Source organism: Lagopus leucura, unplaced genomic scaffold (assembly GCF_019238085.1).
Source record: "Lagopus leucura isolate 7727_CA_CO unplaced genomic scaffold, USGS_WTPT01 Super-Scaffold_100043, whole genome shotgun sequence".
Lineage (NCBI taxonomy): Eukaryota > Metazoa > Chordata > Aves > Galliformes > Phasianidae > Lagopus > Lagopus leucura.
In genome coordinates, this window is record NW_024962290.1 from 2,382,247 (window position 1) to 2,401,429 (window position 19,183).

Genomic DNA, 19,183 nt, shown 5'->3' on the forward strand with positions numbered 1-19,183 from the left:
TCCTGGAGTGGTGCAGCTCAGGTTGAGCCTTGCTGCTGGCAGGAGGGTGTGGAAACAGAGGGGTGCCTTCCTGCACATTGCCACAGGAGCAGAGGCTTTTCTGCAGCCCGGAGGGAGGGAATCATTTCAGACATCCCCGTTGCCTGGCTGAGAAAGGAGGATGCTGAGTGGGAAGTTATCTGCTTTAAAAGCATTGACCTCGGCGCTCAAAGTGTCATTGAGAAAAAGGCAGGTAGGGAAGTTACCACAGCAAGACCATGGGTTAATGCTGCCTGCTTCAGTAATTCATCAGGAGCTGCTGGTGAGGCACTGCGTGACAAAAGAAGGAAGGAGGAGTGTTGTCCAAGGGATGAAATAACAGAGGCTGGGCCGTGTGGTGCAAGGAAACAGCAGCACTGATGGGCCTGAGTGGCTGAGCCAAAGCACAGAAAGGTCCGGTGGGTTGGGGATGGGCTGTGCTCTCCTATGGCCACGTGCTGTAATTATGGGTGTTGGTTAATGAAGGCAGACTCAGAGCAGCTGGTCAAATTAAAAGATGGAAATGGTGCAGAGCAGGAGAAGGTGCTTGCCTGCAGCAGTCCTACTGCACCACGTCAGCCCACTCTGTTTCACCTTCCCAGTGCATCGCCTGCCCTTTGTGCAAAGGGATAACGGTCTCTGCAGTGCAGTGGTACCCAACCCCAGGGCTTTGTGTCCTGGTGATGCTGTGTGGGGTGTGGGACAGCACAGTGGTGGTGTGGCACTGCCAAAGGCTGAGGAGGGTTGGCCAGAAAACAGCTTGCAGTCCAGGGCATAATCAAAGAATGAATATTGACAGAATTACCTGTCAGAATGGGTGGAAATCATGCGTGGGTATTTTGGGGAAAGAGAGAGTGATTTTGAGTTATAATCAGGACAACATGGTTTTTGTTTTTTTTTTTTTTAATTAATCTTTCCCATCGTTGCAGATTGAAATCTGTGCGACAGCCATGAGCTGCAGCTGTAAATCTTGTGGTTCTGATGTTTAAAAAAAATGAAGTCATGCAGGTTAAGAAAAAACTTCTCCGAGGCTTTTCCCTGTCTTTCTGAAATAGAAAAAGAAAAAAGAAATAGGGTTAAAAGCCTGAAACTGTGATTCTGCTCGGGATAAAGCATCAAAAGCTTCTATGAAGTTATCATTTAAAGAAAATACATAAAGATTTGAGAACAGCTTGGCCTGGAACAGTTTTTCAGGCATGGCTAGCTGTTAAAAATAAGCTAATTCAGAAGAGGCACATTTAAATAAAAATAATGCATAGACATAATGGCAGAGATAATAGTTTTGAATGGGGAATTCTAATGACTTTGAGGGCATTTTACAGGGCAATTAATACACACGAAAATGCTGCTCTATTCAGCTGATGGAAAGAAAGGAAAATAAAATAAAACAGGCGGAAAGAGAAAGGGAGACGGTGGTGACTGGCAAAAATAGGGTTTGATTTTCCTTTTCAATAGGATCACTGCTTACAAACATAATAAAAGGAAAAATAAGCATGTCAGGTTCTATAATGCGGCTTGTAAAATCCAGAATGATTAGTTTCTAAAGAGGGGCAATTAGGCTCCTTTTGCATATGCATGTGACTTCTGGATGGAGCAAGGCTTTCGCTGCTCCCTCCTCCTCCTCTTTATCAAGCACCTAAAAATAACAGAGCCCCGTTGCTCCACCAGTGGAGCTGTGGTGGTTGGGATCTCCCTTAAGCATCTGCTTTTTGTTGGCAGGTGGCACTGCTGGGGGGGGGGCAGCGGGTGGCAATGGGACCAGCCCCCGTCCTCCCCATGTCAGCAAGCAGCCCCTCCTGGTCCTGAGCCGTGTTCTTCAAACGTATAAATAAATATTACATATGCTAACAGATGGTTCATTAGCCAGTTGTTATGGCAATCAGCATTTCAGCCAATTAAAATGCTTCCTCGTAGCTTTAAAAGTGTCAGTGATGGGAATGGTGAAATGGCCAGAGAACGAACGTGAGCTGCAGCACAGGGCTCAAAACAAGAGGGGTTTTCTCTGCAGGTCGGTGAGTGAAGGATGAGAGCAAATGGAGTGAGATTCATGAACCTCTGTGCTGCAGTGCTGAAGAACGCTAAGTTGCTCAGCTCTGTGTGTTAATTAATGGAATTCATTGTTGTTGGCCATCTTGCATCTCGTCGTGCAGGTCACCCAAAATGTTGCGTGGTCACAGGGGAGGGCTCTGAGCTCAGCACTGTGGGTAGGCTCAGGCTTTTGCTCCATGTGCACTGGAAGTCCTGAGCCTGTTTTTAAGCTTGCTCAGATTTGGGGTACTTCTGAAAATTCAGCATTGTGTAGCTTACCAGTGCCAAGGCATCCTGAGTGTGAATTCAGGCTCTGAAGGAGGTGTTGGAGTTCGTATCTCTGAATGCCAGAGGGGGTCAGAAGCCAGGGCAGCTCAGCTGGATGAGGTGGGTATGCAGTGATATGCATGGGTTGATGCAGGTGAAGCTTTTCAGGGGATAAACCTCTGTTCACAGCATCAGGACAGGGCTGTTGTCCCTCTCTGTGCTGCTTTCAGGAGGCATCTGTTGCCAGCAAAGAGCAGGATTGGGATTTGATGAGTCATGGGCTGCCTGGGGCTGGTTCTCCTCTTCTGCTCCACACCGCCTTTTGTGACCATTTAGAGGAGCAAAAAATAGCTCCCGCAGACAATCAGAGCAGGTTATTTTAATGAGAGCTCAAAAATGAGAAACCAGTGGCTCAAATTGAGCCTTTAAACGTTTCTACACACATCTTTGTGGAGCTGAGCAATGCTTAAATCAGCAGGTCTGCAGCACGAGGCGGCTGCTGTCACGAGTTGAGTTTCCAGCCCTCTTTTTTTTTTTTTTCCCCAGCTAAACTGAACATCCTGAGCAAGGCTGCGTGCTCTCAGCAGCTCCATTTTCTGCCTGTAATTGTCTTTTATCTGCTGGAGTTGTCAGTGCCCGACTTGCATCTGCTCCTGATTCACTCAATGTACACATCAGAGAGGGAAACAATCATTTTTTCTCATATGTGCTTGAACAGGCAATAGGTAGAATGCAGCTAATAGCCTTTCAAAGCTCCTTTGCTTCTCTCTAGATTGTGTCCACCGTTCTGTTGGGTGTTATGTGCCGATTAGTTCTCCTTTTTCTTTCTTTTTCTTCTTTCTGTGCTGGTAATCCTTTGTGTGGCTTCCAGTGGAGCTGGACCAAGAGTGGGTCAGAGCTGCAGGAGGCTGTTGTGTTTGCAGATTGTTTCCTTCAGCAGGGAATGAGGGTCAGCATCTGCAGCCCATGCAAAGTGCAGCACTTGGGCACAGGGCTGTGCACTTTGCAGCTTCTGTTCAGTCTCTGAAAATCTCCATTTTTTTCCCTATTTTCTCTCTTTTTTTTTTTTTTGTCAATTAGTTACACAGCAAGCAATGTGGATGTATCCTACACAGCTTTTTCTTCCAACACAGCCACATAGAACCATAGAATATCCTAGGTTGGAAGAGGCCCGTTAGGACTGAGCCCAACTCCTGGTTCCACACCAAAGGTTATCTCTGGCTTCTACCCCTACAGTTCCAAAAGTTCAGAGGAACAACTCTGTCTCACAGGAGCTCTCATCCACTCTGGTTTTTAAGGTGGATTCCTGAGTGGGGCTGCGTGGCTCGTTTCAGATGTTCAGCCTGGAAGTGGAAGGTTTGCTCTGACATAGCACTTTGTCTTTGCCACATTATCAAGTGTTCTGTGCCACCCATAAATATATTTTCCCCTACTTTTATTTCAAACATCGCTCACAGTTGGTGATGACAGTTCCAAAAGCTTCAGAGCTGCTTCTAGATGGGCAGGAAAATACCACGGGTACTTGTTTAAACATCAGAAAGGTATTAGCTCAATTTCTCACTTCAGTGCTACCAAGAGTGTTTAGGCCCATTGGGCATGAATTTAATTTTCTACAGGCTGCAGAGAGGAGGAAAATCAGCTTCCTGATCTTAGCATTAGCTCCTTCTCATCACCTTCCCAAAGCTCCAGGCTCAGAGTGGTGCTGAGATTGGAGTTGATGCCCTGAGCTGCTCCCTGTGCTGTTTTGGTGAGCAGTGCTCCCTGCTCCCCCGGCAGCAGGAAGACCTGGAGGCACCACATCAGTGCTGGCAAAGGTATTTCAGTGGTGTTAGCAGAGCAAAACAGCCCATGCTGAGCAGTGCTGTGCAGGGAATGGCAGGCAAAACCTTGTCTGAGTACTTGTACAGCTTTAAGTCAGGAGTAAAACCAGACTTTCAGTTTTTTTAAATAGTGTTAAGGATGCGTTTTGTGAATGGCCATGAAAGTAGGCAGAGTGTTTTAAAGGCAGCTTGTTGCCTTGTTTGGGTGTCTCAGCTTTTGGTGCAGAAGTGGAGTGAAGCTCTGAAGGTGTCAGGGCATCACCCAGCTCTTTCCAAGGATACAGGAATGTCAATAGTCCTTGTCACACATAGGGGAAAAATTGCCTTTTAATGGTCAATAGTAATAACCAGTCTGTTTAAACTTTCATGATGAAGGTATATACAATCTATGGCCTATGAATTATGCACATCCCCCTGGAGGCAGGGAGGTGGCTGTGGTCCCCAGCCTGCTTCTTCCTTCCCAGCTCCTCCCCGTGATGGGGATGTGCCCACCCTGATGCCAGCAGGACCTGGCGAGAGCAGCACCTCTGCTGGGACCCAGTGCAGGCAGTAAATGTCATAAAAACATCCATTTCATAGCATTTTGTGTACACACTTCAAAAATATCTCCATCATCTCCTTTCCACTTCTTTGTCGCCTGCAGAGTGTGGCCATAAAAGGGCCATATATTTTGGAGAGAATTTCCAGCTGTGACTGTGGATGCCCAAACATCTCTAACAGAAATGCACTCTGGAGTGACTTAAAGCTCAGATTTAGAAGCTGTGCTGAGGTTCAGATAAGCCTCAGGAGAGCATCCAGAAATTACAGATTCCTTTCTGTCCCTTGCCCAGACTTTGGGTCCTTTGAAGTGTGCCCAGGGCTGCTGGGCAGGAGATCAGCTGGGCTGAGATCAGAGCCGCAGGGAGAAGTTCTGAATGATGAACAGAGCAGTGCATGTTTGTAGAAACGGGGGGGAAAAAAAGGCAGATCCAGTGCTGCTGGCCAACACTTGTAACAAAGCTTGTGTAGAGTTTCACAGCAGTGGTTTGCAATGCCTTGTGTTGTACGAGAACCTGATCGAGGTGCAGGTGGAAAAGGATCTCGATGAGAGTGAATGATTAAAGAGTAAAGGAAAGAAGAAGATCCACGTGTAAAGAAGAGAGAGTACTTTGCTCAAGTAAAACTCACAATCCTGAGCTCTGGGGAGATGTGTAGAAGGTTGGCTGAAAGGTACTGGAGAGGAACTCATCACGTGAGGGTGATGGACGCGGTGCTTAATGGAGAACCTCCTCTGGGTGCAAAAGGACCAATTGAAGGGTGCCACCAAGTTGCTGTGAGTTGTGCAGAGCTGAGAAGATCAGGATGTGTTGTCACTGCTCCCTTGGCTGAGATTCTGTGGCTGCACCGGGTCCAAGCCTTCCCCTTTGCTACCCACATCTGCTATCTCAGCTGTTTGCAGGAAGCTGGGAAGGCAGAAGGTCCTTATGGGGCCGTAACTTTTTGCCTTTTAAAAGTAGGGCGCTTTCAACACGGATCCGCGTTGTTCATAAAGTGAGCTCCCAAACTATCATTTCATCTCTCTGCCAAATCATAATCCTCTTCCAGCTCCCCGGGGTTCTGCTGGAGGTATTTGATTTGATTTTATTTTTTTTTTTTCCCTCTGTCCCTTTCTTTTAAAACCCATTTCATTATCAAATGGCGTTAGGGGAACTGATCTGTAATGAGGAAACTGGCAGAAGTCCCAGAGCGATCAGAGGGGCTGAGATTCACTGAGGTTAAGCTACTGCTCAAAGAAAAAAAAAATCGTAAGTAATTAAAATTAATTAAAAATCATTAAACAAGCCTTCGTTCTCACCAAGTCGTGTGCTGCTGAGTGGATTGCAGGGTCTGCCTCTGCTGGGGGCTGCAATGTGATGGTTCCATGCAGGTCACCATAGTTCTGCTTATAGGGTTGGTGAGACTGTGGGTTGCGTGGTCCCCCGTGTGGGACAGAGCTCTTCTGATGCTGCCCAGCTTCCCTCGTTGGTTGCAGGACAGCAATTTAGTTTGTCTGAACCTGAGTCTGGAGCTGCAAAGGGACAATTTGTCCTTTCTTCTCAATGTGACGAGCATATTTGGTCCTGAATGTTGAAGCCTCGTTCTCACTTGGGATCACCAGGCACTCAAGCACTATTGGCACTGATATTTCTCATACTAAGCCATGCTGCTTGTTCAGAGAAGCTCTTTGTATTTGCTTGAGCAATTGTCTCATTCCACTCTATAGAGGGGGCAGTACTGTGTTCAGGACATCCCAACCCTGCTTTATGTTCTGCACATGGGGCTGTTTAACACTTCATAGCAACATCAGGAGCGGCTGGGGCTGTTTCCTGCAGGCATCTGCAGAAACGTTCTGTGCCACGAGAGCTGCACAACTGTTTGCATCCCTGAGATCTTTTGCTGAGAAGAAATAATCCAAAAATGCTGTCACTTCTTTGGTGTGTGAAGGTGCAGGGAGCTCCTCGTGCTGTCACACTGCTTGACAACTTGTGCACCACGAGTGACCTGAAGTTTAAGCTGTCAGTGTTGTTATCGTGTTCTAGAATCACTTATTCCTCCATGGCTGCTTCCCATGTCCTGCCTGTGCGTGGAGCCAGGCGGGTGATTCGGCCCAAGTGACGGCAGTGATGGTTCCAGCTGGGGAGAGACCATCACCCAGTTTCCATGGTGACCGAATTACCTCTTTCGTTCCAGGTCAGGAGGTTAAAATCATTGATGAGGTCTCTCCAGCGGGTGGTTGTGCATCTCATCTCCCCTCGTTGTCTGCTCCCAGCCCTGCTGAGGACAACAAGAATTAAGGTACCCCTGAGAGCGGCTAATTGCAAAGATAGTTGGGTGCTGTCAGTGTCTCCTCCCAGTTACAGGCAACAAATGGTCGGTCCTCCTTGTCAATGTGTTTCTGGTTTTGTTGCTTCTTTAGAAGACAAGTGGCTGTGAATGGCTTTGGGTTTTTTTTCTGCCCAAGCGTGGTTTAATAAAGGAGGCACAGAGGGGTGGTGGATGTGTTTTCGCAGTTAAACTCTATCCATGTCTCCTCATAGGTAGGGAAAATGAAACAAGAAAACAAATGTCGCTTTGATAGATTCACGCTATCTGCATTTAAAAGTACCACTACAGAAAGCACGATAACATTTCATAACTCTCTCACTGCACAAAGCCACACTGGGCAATGCTACCGTAAATTATTTCCTCCTGCTGCTACATTTCAGATTCCTTATTTTTCTGGATTTCATATCTCTGGGCCTTCTCACGTCTGAGATTCGCTGCATGCAGCAAGGCAGGCTAAACCCCATATTCGATTCTCAAAATATTAGCTCAGTCCTCAAAGCAATATTTGATTTATGGGATGCTAAAAGAATATAAATAATTTCTTCTTGTCTTCACTGGATTAGTTGCCAGATGCAAAGCTAGAAATAAGGGATAAAAGGTCCGTGCTTGCTGTCGGGCATAGAAATCCTTTAATGATTTATTAATGTCAACGTCTTTATTTTTCATACAGTCCATACTTCTATATGTGTCTGTTTGTTTTGGTGCACAAAGGTCAATCTTTGTGAAACAGGCAGAAGGATGTTTAAAAGTGCCCAAGAAACCTCAAAGCACTCTTCAGATCTGCAGCTCATAGGTGCTCCTCTCCTGCCTGCAGGGCTGGCTGTGGGGTTATGGGGCTGAACCTATGCAGTGTCAGTGCAGGAGGAGCTGTAGTGCAGTGCTGGTGCCTGGAACGTGGCTCAGTTTCTCTGCTGTTTTCCTTTGATGCCTGTGCAGGAGCTGCAGACTGCACTGTAGCCCATTGCAGGTCACTTTCTGCTCGTTCCCATATAGCTGCTCCTGTTTTAGCACCACCAGAATCACCTCTGTGGTGTTGGTGGTGTTTATTCTGTAAAATTACAGTTGCATAGTAAGTTATTAATCACATTGCAGGTTGTTATCCTTGTCTTGGCTGGGTGACCAGCATGGCACGAGGGCTGGGGGTCCCTGTGGTGCTGTGCACAGAGCCAGGGCATGCAGGGAAAAGGCACATTTTCAGACTGAACGTAGTGCCATGTGTGATCTGTGTGGAATGGAAGTTATGCTCAAAAGGGAAAGAACATCCCAACCCAATCTCTCCTGCGTCTCGACTGCCTAAGCTCCAGAAGTGGTATTAAATCGCAGCTAAGACACTGAAATGCTCTTAGTTCAGCTCGGAAAAGCTTCTTTGCTCGTAGTCAGGGATTTATATCCCCTGGTTCTGGGGAATGATGAAGCATTCTGTTGGGGGGCAGAGGGCTGCCTCTGCCTGCAGGCACAAAGCTGCTGTGGTCTCAGCGACTGGTGCTTTCTATGGGGGTCTGGTGCCTGCCTTGCCCTGAGCGTGGTGCGTCACTATGGGCAGCATGGAGGTCCCCATTCTTTCCTTGGGATGTAATTCACTGAAAGTTCCCCAGGTCAGGAAATGGGCAGAAAATACGATTGGCCTACGGTGAGCTCAGCATGTAAGTGCATGTACAATAGCACATCCAACTGCAGTCCTGGGTTAGGACTCAGCCTGTGGACTTGGTGCTGCAATTGGAAACGAGGGTCCGCTTAAAGGGAATTGCAGAGCTGTTTGCTCAGACCCAAAATCAGAAGTGCAAGAAAACTTGCCAGAAAATGAACGACTGCAGTGTTAGCAGTGTGGAGCAGAGAGGAAAACAAGTGTTTGCTGTTCTAAGTGGAGAATGCTGTGGTGTGTTTGTGTCCTTTGCTGCATTTCTTGCCTGGATTAATGGCAAACCTTCCCACAGTGAACTTCTCCAAGCAGATTTTCTAGCGATGGCTGACTCAAGCATTATGTCTTTGTGAAGAACACACAGGCGTGTTATTGCTCACTCATAAACAAATACAAAAGTTATTTTCCTTTATCGGATGCAGCAAAGGAAACTGAGGGAGGGGAGCTCTAGATGCAGGCAGAGCTGTCACCTGTCCCTAGTTGAGCTTAAATGGTGAATGCACGTACAAGGAATGAAAGAGATGCTTTTTTAAAAACGAACTGTATTTGCAAAGCATTCAGTATCTGCAAAAAGCATGTGGAAGAAATCTAATACAGAGCAGATCTGTCGACAGCACAGCTAAAAACCTACTGAGGTGGGAGTGCCTGTGTATGCAGCTAAAAAGGGCTGTATTCAAATGGAGAAGTTGTTCTTTTTTGTCGTGACAAAACTCTTCCTTGAAGTCAGGAGACTTTGGGCAGTTTTATAGATGTGGTGTTTTGGTTTTTTTTTCTGGACTAAAAAAGTTGTTGCCTATAAAGCAGGGTCTTTTAGTGGGAGTTGTTGTCTAAATAATTCCATGTCGCCAAGCTGAATGCTGATTTCTAAGGGAAAAAAAAAATATACACAGCAGCTTCAAGTCTCAGATACAGTGACCCACAAAATTGCTTATGAATGTGCCATTAGTTTGAGCTAAAAGTTAATAGAGAAGCTGACTGGCCTTGGGGGACTCATAATAGGGTACGAAGCCCTTCTGCTTTAGGGCAGTGTTTCAGAATTGGTCTCAGTCTGCAGTGGGTTGGAAGGAGCTCTGTGTGGTGGCTGTTTGTTGGTCTGAGTGAGATAATGGGTAGATGAGTTGCAGCCTCATTCCCAGTGAAGCCTGGATGTGGAATTACTGTGCTGAATATGGAAATGCTCAGAGGCCACGGAGGGTGTTTGGATGTGTAATTCCTGGGCACTGTACAAACCTGCACCCCAGAGCACAGACAGACCGTATATACAGAAGTACATGTGATGCTGCTGCACAGAGATGCTGTGTTAAAACCAAACCTGGACATGGGCTCTGCATCCCCCCCCAAGTCCCCTCCCAGTCTGTCTTTCTGCCATGTTTATCCCTTTCACCTGGAGCTGTGCAGCTGCCCTCGTTTCCAAACCTCTCCAGGACCTCAGATGCACATTTTGTGCACGAATGTCTCCATGAGAATTTTCCCCATTCCCTTCTTCCAAGAGGAGCACCGTGCTTTGCTGAGGAGGATTTATGGGCGGTGCATCCAATGGGGGGTCAGGAGTTAATTTCCTGAACGTACGTTTCAAATTGTCCTGCAAATTCACTCATTGACTTTTTAACGGGAGAATAAAAACTCTTCAAGGAGAGGCAGAGCTCGGTGGGTTTGGTGTGTGCACTGTGCTCCTCCTTTCTGCAGTAATTTATCAATAATTCCATTGCTCAGAGGGCTTTGGAGTATTGGCTGTGGAGCTTTAGCACAAGCAGAGGAAGAAAAAAAAAAAGGATTAGATTAGAGGATTAGACATTAGACATTTATATGAATATGAATAGTCTTTGCAGCTACATCAGCTAGGAGAAAATTACATGGAGCTGATAATCTTCATGCTTCAGGGCATAAGCTGATCATGAGAGCTGGTCACGTTATTTGTTGGGAGCCATTTATTTGAGGAGTTCAGCCCTTTTCTGTTTGCGTGCGGATCGTGATTTTTATTAAGGCTCTCCTTAGCCAGGTCTGTCTGGCAGCGTTTGCAAGGCCAGGGCTGAGCTGGGAATGGTTTATCATGGTGTGCAGTCGGTCATTGGAAGCACTCAAGGCCAGGTTGGATGGAGCTGTGAGCAACCTGGTCTGGTGGGAGGCTTCCCTGCCTATAGCAGAGAGTTGGAGCTGGATGATCTTGAAGGTTCCTTCCAACCCAAACCATTCTATGCTTTCCTAGCTAGGATTGAGTCTTCAGGACTGGAGGTGAGAAGAAGACAAGCTGTGGGTAGCAGCAGTCTATATCCACTAAAGCATCATTCCCATGCATATATGAGGATATTCCCCCCCTTGGTATCTTTCTGACCTGCTGACACAGAAAGGATGGGAGTAAAAAAGTGGGGAGATTGGTACATATTAAAGGCAAATTAAAAGACGTGCAAAGGACCAAAGTGTGCTGCTGAAAAACCATTAGCTGCTGATTTACAGTTTTGTGATGCAAGTTTGTTTGCTGTGTGATAGAAGAGATCACAGCATCTATCACCTTCCATGATCTGTTTGGAGAGGCTTGCAGGACCACGGAAAATCTCTAATTTAGATTGAGTTGAGTAAATCCTCATGTGTAATTAGTATTTCTTAACTGTTGTCCAGCAGTGTCTAGCAAGGCAGGGGTGGTGGGTGGCTGCTTGTCCAGCAGCCATGGACATTGCTGGTGGTAGGTGGCAAAGAAGGAGAAGCTGAGAGCGGGAGGTGCCTCTGGATCCAACGCTCAGCCCATCCATGTAAGATGTGGCTGCCCATGCACTGAGCTTTAGGGGTCAGTGGGGACAGCAGCACTGCTTGCCAGGTTCCATTGGAGCCTTCGATGAATGGCTCTGAAGAAATCATGCTCTGGTTGCAAGAAGAAGTGGATGCAAGTGGCAGTTTTCCTAACGTGTCTGGGTAGATTCCTAAAACGTTGTGGTGGAGGAACACGTGGCTGTGACTTTGCAAACAGCCACATTTTGCACATCCCATCGGTGAAGGCAGCAGCTGGGCGCCTGAACAAAGCGATGCCTCCAGACTGAAATGCAAAGTAATGCCCATGGGAAGCACAGCCCTCGTTGTGCATAGCAGTGAGCAGGATGGAGGCTGCTTCAAAAACTGCTGGTCAAGTATTTGGGCAACGCTCTGCAGTCATAAGCTGGAGTCTCAGCAAAGGCCAAGAGGTGAGCAGAGCTGTACATGAATTATTGAGGAGGAAATAAGAGACGAAACAAACAAAAGGAAACCTTCTGCACCTTCATAAATCCTCGGTGTGCTCACAGCGACAGCACTGGTGCCAGTCGTGTCTTCCAGCAGCAAAATGAACACTCAGCACTGGAAGAGGTGCAGAGGGCAGCCACAGAGTGGCTGTGCAGAGGAGGTGCTTTGGAGAGCAGTGCTACACCAGACTCGTACCTTGGGGCAGAGGGATTGGTAAGGATTAAAGAAAAGTGCATTGGGAATGATATCTATTCTTAAAAAGCAAATATTAGCAGCCAGCTGCCCAAATTATCTGTCGGCAAGTGTTAAGCAAGAGAAGGAAGATGTATTTTAATGTAACTCGTAATGACATCGCAGTGCTCTCTGCCACCAGGTATCCCAGGTGCTCACAGCATAAATGGTTTGGAAATGGATAAGGTAAATTCACAATGTCATCAGTGAGTGCTGAGCTCTCATTGCAGGTGGAAGAGGAATGGGTGGGATGGGAAGGAAAGCAGCACAGGGTTCTGCCTGTACCTGGAGATCTTACCACGTGTGGGCTTGGAAATGCTGCGGTGCTGCGAGCGCAACGGTTAACAAGAAGAAAAATGGGGTTTCTGCTGCTCCGCAACCTGCTGCCGTCACACAAATTGAGACCGACAGAATTACCATTGATACAAATTAAAAACAAATAAAAAGGGTACACAGAACTGATTCTCGGAGTTCAAACTCCATTACCAGCTGATTTACTGTGCAGTGACCTGTGATTGTTTGCGCTGAGAAAGTGCTGCGCTCGGATCCTATCGGCCTCGTGGCTCTGTCTCACACCAGTCAATAAGCTATTTAATTTAATGGGAAACCGTATTGATGGGCCTGAAATGCAGCTCAAAAAAAGAAAAAGGGAAAAAAAAAAGATACAGCTGTGAAGAGCAGATAAAGTCTTCAACTCAGGGGTTCATTCTTGGGGTGTTTTCCCTTTTCTTATCTCATTAATTAAAGTGCCGTTAGATCTCAGTTGGGTTTGGGAGTGTCAAAGCCTGGCTGGAAGGTGCTGGAGGTGCAATTGCTGTGGGGGTGAGGGAATGTGGGGTGCAGTGACCTGACCTTTCCCAGTGAACAAATGCACTGAGAAGCAAAGTTGTTTGGAAGGAGAATCTGTTGGAGGAGAGGAGGGTGCCAAGCCACTTCAGCAAACACTGTTTTGCTGTTGCATCTGAACTGGATCCAGTGTGGGGACAGTGCTGACTCTTACTGTGGATCTCTGAGGTTTAGGGGGGTTTTTAGTGTGTTTTTAGAAGTGATTACTTAAAAGAAACTGCACTCAGTTGGTATGAAGGACCCAGGATGCTGGAGATGTGGCTTATGGGGATGGCTGTGAGGACAGGGACACAGGAATTTGGGACATGGAGCGACCCCACTCACCTGCCCTGCCAATGGCTAACACACACGTGCATTATGATGTCTAGTAGCAGTGAGTGGCTGTTAATATCACTGTTATTCTAAATGCTCATTTGGGTATTTAGCTTTGCTTTTCCTGAGCCAGTGCATGGCTGCTTCTTCCAACAGCTATTGTCATTTCTGTCTGTGAATATGGACACGCACATCTGCTTATGAATCATCCCAGGGACCACGATGCTTTCCTCCTTGTCTGGGTCTGGAAGCGGTCCTGGGGCACAGCAGGGATGGGAGCAGGGAGCGGGGAGCATCCCCTGCTGAGCACTGCAGTCCTTAGGGCACGAGCTAACGACCTGGTGGCTCCCTGCTGCAATTTCTATGGCAACACTCCGAGCCTCCAAGATGAAAGTTGCATTTGCAATGTCACTCACATCTCAAAAAAGAAAAAAAAAAATAATAATAATTGTGCATGCATGCATGGGCACAGACACAAAGTGTTTGGTGGAGATTTCTAATTAGGTGGCACAGCAGGGTTGGTCTGATGCTGCTTTTGAAAGGGAGAAGTTGGCCAAGAGCGCAGTGAAATGCAACGTGGGAGAGAGGATGTGCTGGGAGGAGGGCTGCAGAGCTTTGCTCCTCCCTCCAGATCCTGCTCCACTGCCTCTGGGCGCCACAGTGGTCACTGCAAGGAGCCAACAAACAGCTGGAAGTCAGAAAACTCAGATTCAGAACCACAGAAAATAAGGAAAGGAGGAGGGGAGCCCTAAAAAAGAAAGCCACACAGAATGCTTGGTGGAGCTGGGTTTCTGGTTCTGAATTGTCCTTCCAAAGAGCAGCCCGTCTGGGGTCCTGAGTGTGCCTGAGCACAACGGCAGGACTCAGCTTCCACCTTCATTAAAGTTCACTGCCTCCTTGGAAATGAATTCCCAGCTGACAAAGTGAGATGTCGTTGCATAAACTTCAGTTGATTGCTTGAAGTTTTCTCTATTTAGTAGCCTGTAAAGGAAACACGCTGAAGGAAATCAGAGCTGCAAGACAAATGGGGTGGAACCATCAGGAGAAGCAGAAGCTGGAGATAATTCGTGTTTTAAAATATTGCGGTGGCTTTGCAGGGTGTGGAGGAGCAGCATGGATGCATTTCTTTTTTTTAATGCAGAGGATTTGGAGCTGTCTCACAGCTCTTCTCTGCAGTGGCTGCAGAGGGGCTCTAATTGCACACACTGGGTGCACCCAAAGGGACATCTCCATTGGGTTTGATCCAGTGGGTGCTGACCTGGACGAATCCCAGTCCCTGGGTCTGCTGCTTGGACCACGCTGGGACTCTCCTGCATTTTGCAGCCTCTGGGGATGGGGCTGTGGCTGTGTTTGCATTGGGATCAGCTGGCACTGAAGGCAGGACCAAAAGCAATACCAAGCAAGTCCACTGAGTGCACTTTCCAATTTGTTCTCTGGGTGTATGGGTGCTTCTCTTTGTTTCACATCACCTCTGGCTTTGGCAAAACCAGCTGGTGCCTTGCTGCATTTTTGGTGTAATGAGTATGGTACACTAAGGCACAGTCCACAAGGAAGATGTGTGATACAACAATTGCCTCCACAGCCCAGACCATGTTGTGAATTTCCTCCAAGCAAACAAACAATTTGCAAATTTGACACGGCATGAATGCTGATCTCTGTAGGCACCACATGCTGGTGTGTCCTTTTTGTACTTCAGAAGGAGGAGGAAAACTGGAAGCTGTGTTTGAAACTCAACAGAGGGCAACAACTGAGGATGTGTTGCAGTTGGCTTCCTCCTTGTTTGGAGGTTGGACTATTCCTTAACGTTTTCCTCATTATTTATGGAGATATTGGGTGTTTGGTTGGTGTTATTGCAGGCTGGGCTGGGCTGTTAATGCCGGCATGTTGCTGCAGAGGTCCCTTCCTTCTCCCTTTCCAGTGCATTGGATTCTGTAGCAAGGCCATAAGGCAGCAGAAACGGTACTTTCCTGAGCCCAGGGTTTCTCGTTAGCAGCTATGATTTCCTATATGGGAAGCATTATTTTAAGTGAAAAGGTCAGGTTGGGATTGCAGACACAGGAAGGCATGTCAAATGAGGAAAACTTCAGAATCAGAATTCACGTCCAGCATAACCTTTTGCCATCTGCTGAACTGTGTGTGCTCTCCAGGAATCTTTTTCCACCTATTTCAAGAACAGGAACACGAAGAAAGCACATGGTGTGAGGGAGTAGGCACGCTGCATCTTGCAGGTTTGGCTTAATCTCGGTTTCTTTAGCCTTAGTGATTTGCTTTTCCAGGTTTGGTGGACCCTCGAGGAAGGTTTTATGCTCTCTTGTCAGGTGCACAGCGCTTTGTGGCCTGATTATGGAAAATTTTATTTCCAAGCCTACTTTCTAGGCTGCTTCCTCCGTTCTCTGCTCTTAAGTGAGGCTTTTTGCACAGCATTGCATGCAGAAAGGTAAATCCACCATTCTGCAGGTGCTCCCTCAGGTGTCATTGAATCCAGTGCATTCAGGCTGCTCATGCCTGAGCCTTGCAGCTCCCGGTGCAGTGAGATGCTCCTATCCCAGGCTGCTCCTTGTCCCCACTGTATGCATTCCCTGCTGCTCTCATGGAAAAAGAAAAGAAAACCCAAACGCATTCTAAATATCCCCTGAAATCACTTTGCATATGTTGAAAAACAGACTGAACACAGAGCATAGATCTAAAATGTAATTACCATGGCACGGGAGACAGCCTTGTGTGTTCCAATTTGCCATTAAGTTACATTATGCTGTGACAATTATTCTACTTTAATGAAGGGAAAAATTTGTTTCAGATATGTTAAAAATGAGCCTATTCTGACACTAGCTGCAGCTTCACGATATGTTAGAAACATATTGGAGGGTAATCACAAGTGTGGCTGCATATATTTCATACAGGCATGCAACCTAGCAAACTTCATCATTTCCTTCCTTCCTTCAGCAATGATCTGGACCTTTTGGGCTTGTCAGCTTTTCTGAACTCTCAGAAATGAAATGACACACAGAGAAACCTGTTTTCACCCTTGCAAAGCAGCAGCTGGTAAAGCTGAGGTTCTGCGTAGAGAGATACTCTGTGGCCTGGGAACAGTTTGTTAAAGATTACCCTCCTTTGAAGGGTACCCAAAGAGGTGGGTGACAGTGAACCAAGAAGAGGAGAATTGCAGTGAATCGACGGTAGAAACCTCAGACTTCCACTCCCGTGCTGTTGGCTGCAGGATTGCACTCCCACATCCAGCGCTGCTGAGGGCATAATTTAATTTGGCTTTTCCCTCGAGAACCTTCTGCAGCCGCAGATGTGCGGGAGAGATTTGTCCCTTAAATAATCAGATTAAACAAGTCTCATGCTTCATGGTCGCCTGAGCGCTGCATGGGACGGGAAGGATTTATTCTCCCCCTGGCAGAGAGCTGCTCGAGTTGCCAAGTCCAAGAGTGGGGCGTCTGGAGGGGTGGCTGCTGCTTCATTCAAGCATGATGTGTCTGGCACTGACAGCGAGATAACGCTCTCCATCTGAAGGGGAGGTGCCCACTGCTGTCATACTGCTGTCTGGTTTGCTTTGGTTATCAGAAAAACCTTGCAGTGTTCTCAGGTTAGGTTGGGCAGAGTTGGGATAAGTGATTTTTTTCCTTCTTTTCTGCCTGCTGCTGATGCAAAGTGTTGTCTACGTGTATATTGATGAACCACATGGGGTGTGCTTCGATTTTCTTCCTCCTGTTATTTCTGTAGTGATCTAGATGCCCGCTGGTACCCATATCCTCCTTACTGTGATCTGGGCCCCCCAGCATGGCCCTATGCCTGCCCTGAGTTGGCAGAACCCTTCAGCACTCACCTGGCTTCGGAGCACTGAGCATCTCCTGATGGTGCCCAAGAGAAAATCCACACACTGAGCTCATTATGTGCCTAAGCTGCATGTGAAAGTGAGGACCTCATGCAAGACACATGGCCCATGGGTCATGCTCAGATGGCTGTCTGCCCTGAGCCCAAAATCACGGCTCCTGGGAGAGCTGCAGGAGCTGCAGCTAACTAGTTCCCATAGCCTTTGTATTAAAGGCTCATCAGCACAGCTGATGGTGAAACACTGGAAAGCACAGAGTGCCCAGGGGCCTCTGCCAGTGAAATATCTTCTCTCTGAGGTTTGAACATCAGGGATTCCTCCTATGCTGCTCTTATTAACGTTGTAACTCAAGGAGCCTTCTCCCATCTCGTGCAGCAAAGCATTGAGGCTGCTGACTCGCAGGCGAATCGATAGGCTTTGGTTTTAGCAAAAAAAAAAAAAAAAAAGAAAGAAAAAGCTGTGATCAATATTTAAACAGGATCCAAATCAGCCTCTTTCTTTCCTGCTGCCTGCCAAGGGTGTGCGGGGAGGCGAGGAGGAGGGCAGCGGAGCTCTGTGTGTCATTAGCAGTGACCTCAGGGCTGAGAGAGCCCTTCCGTGCTCAGCAACACGACCCTGGCTCCGTGATCCCGTTCTGCAGGGGGCTGAAACCAGGATCAAATAAATGCATAGAAAATCCCTTTATAACAAGAGCAAGGGGTGCTGGGCTGTGTGTAAGGCTGTGGTGCTTCTGGCAGCAATCTGCTTCAAAGGATGGTGCAGGAAAGGCCAGTGGGAAGGGTCTGCAGAAGGGGCTTCTGTCCTCCTGGGGGCCAGAAAAAGCTCAGCGTACATTTTAGTTTCCTTAGTGGATTCAGAACTTCCTAATTTTGGAAGTGTGTGTGTGCTTGGCCAGATTTTTACTAGAATTTTTCAGTTTCTCTGGTTACAGCTTGGACAACTCAACAGAAACTGCAGCCTGACAATTTCTTCTGGCAGACTGCGGTCGTGCGTTTCATGCTTCAAGACCTTTCTTTCCAAGGGGAAGTTCTGTCTGAATTGCTTTCAAGGCAATATTCATCTTAACTTCATCATGAAGCATTAAGGAGAATTTAGATAATCAAATCCAAGCCCTCATCTCCTAAGAGATACATACGATCTATACTATGTAATTACTTCTCTCTTCAGAGGGGCTGTCACCATTTGATTAGCTCCCATTAGGGCTGATCCCCAGGTGCCATCAGGGGACGTCCTGGTCTGTGCTCCCAGTGCAGGAACCAGGAGGGATGGGACCTCTGCCAGGAGATACGAGCACGTGTGATTAGATAACGCAATAGGAATGAGAGAAAGATGTTGAATATAAAGGGGAAAATTCTCATATAAAGGCCAAAAGCTTGTGACAGGGGGCTCCCGGGGGAAATAAGGAAAGCTCTATCAATCTTGAGTAACTTAATGGTGGACTGACCAAAGCGGTGGCCACTGAACCACGTGCACAGTGCTGTGTTACTGGGGAAGGAACTGAGGACCTGTGGTATTTCCCAACTGTTTAATTTGCAATTTGCATAGAGGAGCGTATTTTTCTATGGGGCTGCATTGAGTCAGCAAGACAAAGCAAAATACCTTCCTTAAAGTATGTGCATGTTTTAATTGCATGGAGGTGTTACCATGTGCCTACTGTGAGATACAAGGCTTGTGGTTTGGGGACAGCAGATCTAAATACCCAGAGTCAGGATGGGGCTGTGATTTTAGCCTTAAGTTGAGGCTTTGGTCAGATGCTGCTGTAGAGCACAGGACGGGGCTGCACCACGTGTTGTGAGAGCTTGGGCAAGCACCCCAACCTGGGCTGACCCCTGTGTCAAATAAGGACAGTAATGCTCACCTGGTCCACGGGGATGGCAATTAATTAATAGCTCTGGATGGCTCAGGAAGCCCTTCATCAAAGTTCCTACATAAAGCAGAGTTTTATTGCAGGGAGGATGGCAGTTTGGTGTTGGCACAGCATCACATGGCACTTTGGCCTCGTGTCCCTTCCTGCCCCATCGAGCTGGCTGGGCAATTTGGCTGCAGTCTGAATTCTCAGCTTCTGGAGAAGTGGGGCGAATGTGGCTGGCTGTTCAACAAGATTTAATCTCTTTGTAACCTTGGATGAAGAAG

General features: G+C 47.2%; 1 protein-coding gene across 1 annotated transcript in view; it reads left to right on the top strand.

Moving 5' to 3' along the window:
- The window catches only part of PLXNA2 (plexin A2), a 210,560-nt gene that overhangs the window by 25,674 nt on the left and 165,703 nt on the right, over nt 1–19,183 (top strand). Inside the window, exon 2 of the mRNA XM_042884112.1 lies at nt 6,843–6,947. The gene's annotated coding sequence lies outside the window, so the exon portion shown is untranslated. The remainder of the gene's footprint in view (nt 1–6,842; nt 6,948–19,183) is intronic.